This window comes from Gossypium hirsutum, chromosome A07 (genome assembly GCF_007990345.1).
Source record: "Gossypium hirsutum isolate 1008001.06 chromosome A07, Gossypium_hirsutum_v2.1, whole genome shotgun sequence".
In the NCBI taxonomy this organism is placed as follows: domain Eukaryota; kingdom Viridiplantae; phylum Streptophyta; class Magnoliopsida; order Malvales; family Malvaceae; genus Gossypium; species Gossypium hirsutum.
This window is the reverse complement of record NC_053430.1, coordinates 46,199,256-46,210,993: the sequence shown is the minus strand read 5'-3', so window position 1 is coordinate 46,210,993 and position 11,738 is coordinate 46,199,256.

Below are 11,738 nucleotides of genomic sequence, written 5' to 3'. Positions count from 1 at the left end.
GTAAGTGTTGGAATCCAAGTGGATTCTATAAGAGGAGAGTTTGGATCAAGTCAAATGCATGGATTAAGGAGGGATAAGGGGAGAGATTTTTGGGATTTGATATGAAGATAGAGTTGGTTGAATAAAGGAGATTGGAGGGGGGAATTTCGGCAGAGAGGTTTAGTTAGGGATTTTCGGCACTTAGGTATTTTTGTGTCGTTTTCTCCCCGGATGATTAGTCTTTTTCTCTCTTTTTCTTTTGCAGCCAAATCTACCATCTCTTCTTCCATCTTTTCTTCCTTCTCCTTCTTTCAAACCAGCCCACTATTCCCTCCATTCACCCATTGTTTCTTTCCTTTATCTCTACTTCTGCCGAAATACCGTAAAAAGCCGAAATCAGTGAAGATAGGGATGCCGATTTTTTGTGACCAGCAACCTTTTCTTTCCTTTTCAATTGTTGGTGTTCAATTCCTTTACCTTTTAGGCGTACGGATTCAAGAGAAGAAAGACTATGGTAAGTGCTCGAACTCTAAATGATTCCTAGAGTAACTTTTGGCCAAAAGCCGAAACCCCTCTAGTTTAAGGAGGTGGTCGAATATGGGTATAGGCCTTATGGGGTCTTCTTTTAATATTTTTTTGGTTTATTTAGTGGAGGGGCAGCAAGGTGTAGTGTCGACTTGGAGTAGCTTGGATCACCGGAGTGGCTAGACCTAGTCATCAATCGCGGCAAGGTAAGATTCCTAAGGCCACTATAGATGGTGGCCGAATGTGTAAGTATTAATATTAGATGATTTTTGGTTTGGTTCAATTATGGGAAGCTGATTATTAACGATGGATTATAGGAGAAATCGTGTAGGAGATCTCGTCGAGGAATATCGCCAAACAGGTGTGTAACGAACCCTCTTTCACGAGCTTAAAGCGATAAATGCCGAAAAGCCGAAATGCTGAAATTCTGGCATTTCGAGGACTCGTGAGCAACAGAATGCTCATTAGTTAGTTAGATTTGTTGAGATGATGATCAGGAACATTGGAAACGGTAAGAACGTGATTTTTGGCATTCACGGTAAGTTGGGCCTCGAGGGGCTACAATAGGGCCCAATAGGCTTTCGGGCCCATTTGGGTAAAATTGGTAGAAAATGGAAATCTTTTAAATTGCATGTTAAGACTGTTAATACTGTTATGGATATAGGTTAAATGGGCCTAGATGAAAAAATCAGCTAAGTAGGGCCCATTAGGGGTTTTAGGCCCAATAACTCGGTTTCACTAAAAGTGGGCCAGAAGCGCTGTTTAAACAAATGAATAGTTAGTAACTGATGATGAACATGGAAAAATCCCTAATTTTTGGTAAAATTACAATATTACCCTTATAATATGAGAATAACTATTTTTGCCCTAAGTAAAAATGACCATTATACCCCTAGGGTTTAAACGTAAATTTTGATACATGGGATTTTAGTAAACATGGTATGTATGATATGCACATGACATGTATGCTATGCACATGATATGTATGATATGCACATGATGTATTCATAAATGCATTGGGTTGGGTTTTTATATGGATGGAGGAAGTGTAAAAGGGCTTATGCCCCAGTTATGATAAAGGGCTTATGCCCCAGTTATGATAAAGGGCTTATGCCTCAGTTATTAAAAGGGCTTATGCCCCAGTTATTAAAAGAGGCTAGGCCTCCAGTTATATGATAAAGCAGCTATGCTGCCAGTGGAGAGTTATGGCGGGGTGGGTCGAGTTAATCCCCACATGGTGTGTTGGTTGGTACGGGTGGAGAGTAGCGGATGGTGGGTTGAGTAGTCTCCCCAAATGGGCTTGCATTCTCTCATTGACATCACATGTGATATTGAAATGGGCCTATGAGCCATACCGTTTACAGTAAAGGCTTCGACCAGTAATATGAAATATGAAAAGGCTTCGGCCCAGTGTTATGAAATATGAAGTGTGAAAAGGGCTATGGCCCAGTACATGTTGAGATTGGATTTGGGCTTAGGCCCAACAAGCTGTTATTGTTTTGGGCTCTAAAAGGGGCTTGTTGCATACTGAGTTTCCAAACTCACCCCCTCTCCTTAACCTCGCAGGTGAGCTTTGATGTGGGGACTTGGGCCGGAGGGGATTTAGAGTAGCCACGGTGATCGCTTTTGGACTTTTAAATAAGTGTTGGTTTTCATTAAATTTCCTTTAATTATTATTTATTTTGGGGTTGTAATAAGGCCATTTTAACTTTCCTTTTATTTCTTTTCGGGATTATTTTAATTTTAATAACTTTAAACCTGGTTGATAATTATTCAAATGGGCTAGACTTAGGACGTGTTTTCAAAACGATACTTGTTTTCAAAATAGCTCAATGCCACAATTAATCAATTTATCAAAGATGTCCACTTGAACAAATTCAAAACTCGATATAACAAAGTGTGGCTATGGTTGTGGGCATGTCTGGGATTGGATCCAATCAAAGAGCTTGGTACTTAAGCAGCCTTCATGTCTCACCTCTCTGTCTTGGATACCTACCTGGTGCCCAGCTTCCATACACTTTGTTAACTCAACAAAATATATGGTTTTTAAAACACTAAAATGGAACGTGGGTTTTCAACTCTAATGTGGCACTTCAGATTCGGCCATAACGTCTAGGCCGGGTTTTGGGTGTTACAGGTTTAGTCGATTCTCGGACTAACCTAGCATATGTGAATCTAGCTATACATGCCATATTACTACTCGTGATAATGTGATATCTCTCAGCTCTAACGAAATTGTTTTATTAAGACAGAGGTAACTTCCAACCGAGATATTTTCAGTAATGCAGAAAAATGATATTGAGAAGATTGAAACATGCTTATGATGTGTCAAAATTAAGAAAGGTATGAATAGAAGTTTGTGATATTTATGTGCTAACGTAAGAAATGTGATAATCATAAGTTAAGAAATGTGGAAACGTGGAATGAAATGAAAGTTTATGTGGTGATAAGCTTATCTATGTGTGTTGGTATTCATATGATGTTATGTGCCCAATCTATTTGATTAAGTGAATATGATAAGCTAATTCACTCAAGATGAAGGAATGTGTGTTTATGTACACTTATCGAATAATGTATAATCAGTGCGTTTATATGATTAACTCTTATGTTTCAATTGCTAAATTAAAGGTATTATAATGTTATGTTTTATGGTTTTGATATGGAATCATAAATATTATGATAATATGAAATTGAATTGGAAGATCAAATTGAGTAGAACGCAGGAAATGGGTACAATCGTTTGATGATGAATTGACGATAAGACCATGGTTGGACTAGGGCAATACATGTAAGCTAGTGTAAGACCATGTCTGGGACATGGCATCGGCTTGATATGTGTCAGTGTAAGACCATGTCTGGGACATGACATCGGCACGGAAAGAGGAGAGCCAGTGTAAGACCATGTCTAGGATATGGCATCGACCTCGATCTAAGAGAGTCAATGTAAGACCATGTCTAGGACATTGGCATTGTATTGTGATTTCGTGTAAGACCCTGTGTGGGACAGTGGCATCGATATGTGATAACATGTAAGACCATATCTAGGATATGGCATTGTACGAGCTATATGTGATTATCGAGTATCCGTAATGATTTTGAATGGTTCAACGGGCGTATTCAAGATGAGAATTAAATTACAATCAGAATAAGTAATACAGGTACTTACAAAACTTATGTGAGAATCAAATGAAAGTAAAATCAGTGAGTTCATATTGTATTATGTATATTAAATAAGAAAGAATTGTGTATAGATATGTTTCATGTCAAAATGTGTTTATTTGACTATAATGAAGTATGTATTGAATGTTATGTGAGATATAAATTATAGCTGCTTTTACTAAATATAAATATGGCAATCAACTAATAAGGCCATAACCGGGTTATGGAAAGTGAAATAAAGACCACGGTAGGGCCTTGGCAATGTATGTGTAAGACCATAATTGGACTATGGCTTTAAGTAAAAGACGTACTCAGACTCGTAAGATGCTCTTTAATTTGACAAATGTTGGCAAGTAGAATTGAAGTTAAATGTTGAAATTTAATTAGATACTGATGTTGGGCTCATGTAAGTAGATTTACTGTTTGAAATTGTGGATGACAGAAATAGTTGTAAAATAAATAACTATGTTAATTTGCTTAGAGTAAACTATGTGATTGTGATGATATTATATTGACGGTGAATGTTGAGTCATAAGTGTGTATTTATGAGAGTCAAGTTAGAGGCTTTACAACTTCCCCTTACCCATGTTGCTTTTGTTACGAAAAGAAATTACGAGAATTATGTTGAATAAGCTCACAAGTATGAGATTAAAGAGTTCAATGGTGGGATAATTAGTAATGCAAACAGACTAGAGTACAGAGTAACAAATGAACTCAATTTTAGAAGAAATATTGGGATGTTTTAAAAGATCATACAGAGTTTGTAATGTTTTACTTAAAGAAGAAAATTGGTCTCGGCTATTCTACTCATTTGGGTATGAAGTTTAAAGATATGTTTACTGGGATTCCTTCTGAATTGGTTTTCGTTAGTGAGTGGGATAATACGGGGTCTTTGGTGACAGAATTAGTTAGAGAAAGGATAAATGAGTTGTAAAGATGTCTGTGTGTAACGGTTAAAGTTGAATAAATTACGGTGACTTCTCCTGGGTGTTCTAAATATTCAATTGTCCCTAAGGGTTTATATGATTATTCTGTCTGATGAAATTCTTATTGCGTGAGAATATTAGCTAACTATGATATTAGACGTAAGCACTGTTGGACCCGTTGGTTTATGATTGGCATTTCTTTATTCTCTTCGAAATTCTATTCTATTAAGTTTTAATAAGGACGATGGTAAAAATTTGTGTGAGGCTATTCTTTCGATCTTGCCAAATGATGTTTCTCTTATGTGTATACTCGAAAGATATGATATTTCTATTACAATGGAATTCCAGAATAGATAAGTTTTCTCTGAGAAAATTTTTTGAGTCTTCATTATTATTCTCTTATGAGTTATGTTCTCGGGTTTCTATTGCGAGATCATATCTGGGGTTTTCTTATCAACCTTATTGTGTGGATTATCTGACATGGCTCATCTTTAAAGTGCATTCTTTGATCTGTGATGATTATGTTTATTTGAAGGTATTTTTGGATTTGATAATAGGAATGTGGAAAATTCTAGTATTTGTATTTCTCTGATTTTCAGTGTAAAGAATTGTCATCGGCAAAGGTATAAATGATGGAAACTCAAGCATGAAATGTGTAGTGGTTTTCTTTTCTCGGGTAAACTTGACTAAGGTTAGTGAGTTTAATCGAAATATCTCTGTTTCCTTGAGCTAATATAGTTGTGAGATCTTTGATTTGCATGATAAGAGAATTATGAATGAGTGCATGTACTTGGGCTGTAGTAGGTGAAATCAACTCAGTTGCTTATATCAGCGCGAACTGATTTGTTGAGATGTGAATTGAGTTATATGTATTTAAATGATTCTCTGGTATGGTGATGAATTTTTGTACAATCAAGAGTATATAGATAGACGGATAGTTGGAATAAAGAAACTATGTTCTTGAGAGTATGATACGGAACTATGCTTATTGGAATATTCTAACTGAATGATGTTGTTATGAGTTAAATTTGTTCTAGTTAATGAGATTATCATGTTCGTGAAATTTGAATGATCGTTGCGAGTTAGTAAAGTTGGAAATAGTTGAAAGTATTATTAACTGAAGTTTTAGTGCTGAGTTCAGTCTGGATTAAGTAAAGAAGTTATGATTTTCAGTAATGTACTAGTGAACTGATTGGAATATGTTTTATTAAGAGAATATAAAGAAAGCAGATATAATTATAGATGTTGAATATAAATATCTTTGCTTATTTTTGTGAGAATGGTTATTTTTCGATTGATCTTATCTGATGATGGAAAAAAAATCCGCATGATTGTTTTAGTATATATAGAGTTCCTATTTGATAGATCAACTGAACTATGTGTTCTGAGTGAGTAATTCAAAATTTTGACAATATGCTTCGGCACTGTGTGTTAAAATTCAAAGGCTATGGGAAAAATATATGTGAGGCTGAAATCGATTTGTAACCTTGATAAAATAGTGAAAGTGATTCATAAGATTTGGAAGCAACTTCTTTTGGTAAGATTTTCGGGGACAAAAATCCCTAAAGGGGGGAGAGTTGTAATAGCACGTTTTTAGGGTTAATCAGAACAATGATCTTGGGGTCACCAAATTCGACGAGTAGGTTTGTAAATATTATATTTAATATTTATGAGTTAATTATGAGTTTTAAAATAGGTTTTTGATATTGTGATTTTTGTTTTATAAGCGATTTATTAAGTTCAAGTGGTATGACCCTAAGGTCAAGTGGGTTTAGAAAATGAAGTATCGAGACCTCATTTCTATAAACCGAGTCGTAAATATTTTTATAAATATTTACAGAGTGGCAATAAGATGGTATTAAAGTTTCGTTGAAAATTTTATCATTTTGATAGTTAATTAAGCAAAAAGGACTAAATCGCGCAAAGCGTAATAGCTGTGTTCTATAAGTTAAAGATATCAAGTGACTGTGGAATTAAATAGTGGGAGTCCTTAAGTGGTAATTATTCCATAATTGTTGATAGTGGAATTTCATGGCTTGGTATAATGGAAATTATTAATGTATAATAAGGTTAAATATGATATTTGGTAATTATAATAAAATAAAATAAAACAAAAGCCAAATTACATGCTATCATCTTCATCAATAGCTGAATGTGAGAAAGAAAATAATGTTCTCAAAGCTTTGAAGGTTCGGTCATGGTTGTTCATGCATGTAAGTCCATTTCGTCTCAGTTTTTAATAATTTTTATGTTTTAATAATTTTAGCAAAAATGTCAATTTTGGACTAAATTGTGAAATATAGTAAAGTGTGTGGTAAAAGTGTGAATAAATGAAAAATATGGGCTGATATGAGCATGTATGAAATTTGGATAGCTTGCGATATGATGAAATTGACTAAATTTGCATTTTACGAGCTTAGGGACTAATTTGTAAAAAGGTCAAAACTGTAGGGGTAAAATAGTAATTTTACCAAAATATGAAATTAAGTTAAATGAATAGAATATGAATTGAAATAGTTGAATTTGATTTATTAGATCAAGTTAAGCCTCATACGAGTCTATATCAAGGGAAAAACAGAGTTTCAGACTAGTCGATCCATTTCAACGTTTTGACGATCGAGATAAGTTCGTATATATTAAGCATTTTTAAATTTATGCTCTTAATGCTTGATATTGTATAAATTGTCTATACGTGATTATTGTTATCATTAACGACTTATCGGCTAAAATGACACTTAGTGTGCGGTTCGAAATAGCTTCGGCTAAAAGTGGCACTTGGTGTGCAATTTGAGATAGCTCCGGCTATATATATATAAATGACACTTAGTGTGCAAAGTATCGAGGATGGCACTTAGTGAGCAAAACATCTAGAATAGCACTTACCGTGCGAGGTATCGAGTTTGGTACATAGTGTGCGAGACATCAAAGATGCAACGGCATTATGTATATGTATGAAATGGTAAGGATCGGTACAAGTATATACAGAAACTCAACTTAATATGAAATCCATGAATGGTAAGTCCATGAGAATTGTGAAAAGATGCTGTGTTAATTTGGTGAATAATGATATATGTTTATAAATGTATGCATTTCTAATTGAAAGAAAGGAATGTGTGGTAAATTTAGTTATTATCATTTTCTTACTAAAACAGTTTTGGATAGCAGCAGTAGTCTGACTTTGAAAATACACCAAAAATAGTAGAAAGTGAGTTAGAGATTGAATAAAATATGGAATTGATTCTTATTAAGTCTAGTTTCTTATAAAATAAACGGTGTAAGCAAAAGTATTTATATTATGAGATATTTGAAGTTGTGTGAGACAGAGTCAGAACGATTTTGACATCCCCTGCTCTGATTTGAGAAAATCATTAAAAATTGTACAAAAATATTTGTGGGTTATAATTTATATTCCTATAATTCTTAATTAGTATATTTTCAATAAAAATAGATTGAAATATCATCCGAGTCCCATACTATGAGATAATTAATATTTAGTGAAGAAAGGTTGAAGCTGTTGGTAGTGAAACAAGGGTGATTTTAAAGAATAAACTGTACTTATTGGCTAAACCAAAAATTCTAAAAATTTAATGGTAAGAATATATGTGAGTCTAGTTTCAAGAAAAATTAGCAGAACTTAATCTGAGGTTTCGTAGCTCCAGATATAAATAAATTAGTGACTGTGACTCAAGAAAACAACTTGACCTAAACATAAGTAAAAATACAAATATGGTTGTATTGCCTTGAGAAGCAAGTTAATAAATTGCTTATTATTTTCATATGAACTTACTAAGCTTTATAGATTACTCCCCTTCCTTTTCATCTCTTATAGGTTTATTTAGCTAGCTCAGGTTGGAGATCACCGAAGATTCAATCATACTATCAAGCTACCATTTTGGGTATAAGTATTCAAATACTTAAGTCTATGGCATGTATAAGGGCTTTATCTTTTGTAATTATGCCATTACTAATGTGGCCAAATGTGTTTGCCTATAATGGTTATAGTTCAATTTGTGTATAGCCATGAATGGTGGCTTATGTTGATTATATGATTATGCATATGCATATGTCATGGAGATGAGGCTTGTGATTATGTGTATGTAATGAGTTATATTGTTGGTGGTGATGCTTTAATTGAGATGAGATGATGTGTTGATAACTAAGGCTTAAATGTGTGATATGAGAGTAATCTTATAAACTTTGATGCATGAGAATTAGTAAATTTGAGCTTGACTAAGCATGATGTTTTAAGTATGTAAAATATGATATGAGGTTACCATGATCTTGTATTGTTTGCGGATGATTGAATGTTCAAATGTTACATGTTAATGGTCAATAAAAGTAAGCATGTGAGTTTGTGAGTTTGTTATTGAAGGTGGCAATTGGCTTGGAAAATATCCTAAAAATTGTCCACACGAGCCGTGTGTCCCCTGCATCATGTACTTTAGTTTCGAATTGGCCACACGGGCTATGACACAGCCATGTGTCTCAACTGTGTGAGGGACACGGCCCGGAGGCACAGGCATTTGCCTTGGCTGTGTCATGTACTTTAGTTTCGAATTGGCCACACGGGCTATGACATAGCCATGTGTCTCAACTGTGTGAGGGACACGGCCCGGAGGCATGGGCATTTGCCTTGGTCGTGTGCCCTTATATTTGTGATGACGTCATAAACAGAGTTACATGGGCTGAGGAAACGAGCGTGTCCCAAGCCACACGGGCATGTGACCCTGTTTCATGATGAAATTTTATAAGTTTTCCAAAAGTTTCCAAAGTTCTCGGTTTAGTCTCGAACCACCTCCGATGTATGTTTTGGGCCTCGTAGGCCCGTATAAGGGATGTTATGCATGTGTATGAAAAGTTTTAATTTGGATGAAATTTTATGTCTTGGTTTTGTATGAATGTTTTGAAGTAAGTCCGATAATGCCTCGAACCCTGTTCCAATGTTGGATACGGGTAAGGGGTGTTACGTGGTAGCCATTTCAGATTCGTGTCTCAGTTATTCCGAAACCTTTCGTTTTCCATGATCGACCTCCAGAATTGGTTCCTCGGGGCCTGTATCAGTATAAATTAATTATTAGTACCTCCCATTGTTCATTTTTGGCTTAAGACTCACCCCCGGGCAAAATGACCAATTTGTCCCTAACCTTTCACACTTTTACAATTTAGTTTTAAGGCTCGTCTAATGAAATGAATAAAATTTCTAAGTTACCCAAGCCTAGCCGAATATTTTTCTTGCCTATAGCCGCCCACATTTTCTTTCATTAACCCAAGTACTCTCTTTCGGATCCAGGAAACAGCTCTCAGAGATATTTTTTCCTTTTGGAAGATACAGGAGCGAAACAATCAACCTATTGATATTGGAAGACCCAAAAGATTCTTCCAATGTATCATTTCTGGGTCCAATGGAATTTTTTCTACCCATTTTCACAACTTTTACAAAATGGTCCCTTAAGCCATTTCCATGAAAAACTACTTGGTAAAAGTTGTTTACTATCCTTTAAACTCTCATATTCCTCCACAAATCATCAAAACACAAACATCTCATGCATGGGTAAATTTTTTAACATAAACCCTAGCTTGAAATATGGGTAGAAATAAAGAGAACATGTTATGAAAATCTCAAAAATACGAAGAACGTTAAAAACGGGGCTAGGGAGCATTTACTATTAAGCATGAAAATGTTGAAAACCCTAGCTATGGAGACCCTTTTAATTTTTGGCAGCCATGGAGAAGAAATGGCTGAATTTTGCTTTCTTTTTCCCTTTTTATTAATTTTATTACCAAATGACCAAAATGCCCTTCCTTACTAACCTTGCATGCTCATTTTTGTCCAAAAACTTAGAAATTGGGAAAATTACTCTTTAAGGACCTCTAATTAATATTCCAAAGCAATTTTATAAAAATTGCTTCTAGAATCCAAGTTTTGAAATTTATTCAATTTGATCCTTAATTTCCAATTGGACACCTTACACACAGAATGTCTTCATGAAACTTTAACACATGCTTATTTTTATATCCTAGACCTCATAATGATCATGAAATAATTATTTTAACGTCAAATTTGTGGTCCCGAAACCCACTATTCTTACTAGGCCTTATTTCGAGATGTTACATTTCTCCCCCTTAGGACTTTCGTCCTCGAAAGTCTTACCAATAAACAAGTTTGGATATTGACGTCTCATGGTTTATTCAGGTTCCCATGTAGCCTTGTCTACTCTGTGTCGATGCCATAGAACTTTCACCAAGGCTATATTTTTGTTCCTCAACCGTTTGACTTCCCGAGCCAAAATCTTGACCAGCTCTTCACCATAAGTCATGTCCGGTCTAATTTCAATTTTCGTGGGTGAAATCACATAAAAGGGGTCTATATCTACCCAACATAGATACATGGAATACATCGTGAATCTTTTCTAATTCAGATGGCAGTGTTAGGCGATAGGCTAACGATCCAACTTTCTTAGTAATCTCGTAGGGTCCAATAAACCTTGGACTCAGTTTGCCTTTTCAGCCAAAGCTCAAGACCTTTTTCCATGGAGATACTTTCAAGAACACTTTGTTTCTAACTTGAAATTCAATCTCTTTTTTGTTAAAATCAGCATACGACTTTTGCCTATCCGATGTCGCTTTCAAACAACCGCGTATCACTTTAACCCTTTCTTCAGTTTCCCTAACTAAATCAACTCCGTGAATCTGACTTTCCTTAAGCTCTGTCCAATACAGTGGAATCCGAAACATCCGGCCATACAATGCCTCGTAAGGTGCCATCTTTAAACTCGTTTGAAAACTGTTGTTGTAGGCGAATTCCACCAATGGTAAATATTTTTCCCAACTGCCTTGAAATTCAACACAACACCTTAACATGTCCTCGAAAATCTGAATCACCCGCTCAAATTGACAATCAGTCTGTGGGTGGAATGCCGTACTAAAACTCAACTTTATACCCAAGGCTTCTTGTAACTTCTTCCATAATCTCGAACTGAATCTTGGATCCCTATCTGAAATGATCGACAATGGTACCCTATGTAGTCTCACAATCTCAGATATGTACAAGTTGGCCAAACTGTCAAGAGAGAAATCTATCCGTACCAGAATAAAATGAGCTGACTTCATTAGTCTATCAACTATAACCCAAATGGCATCTTTCTTCTT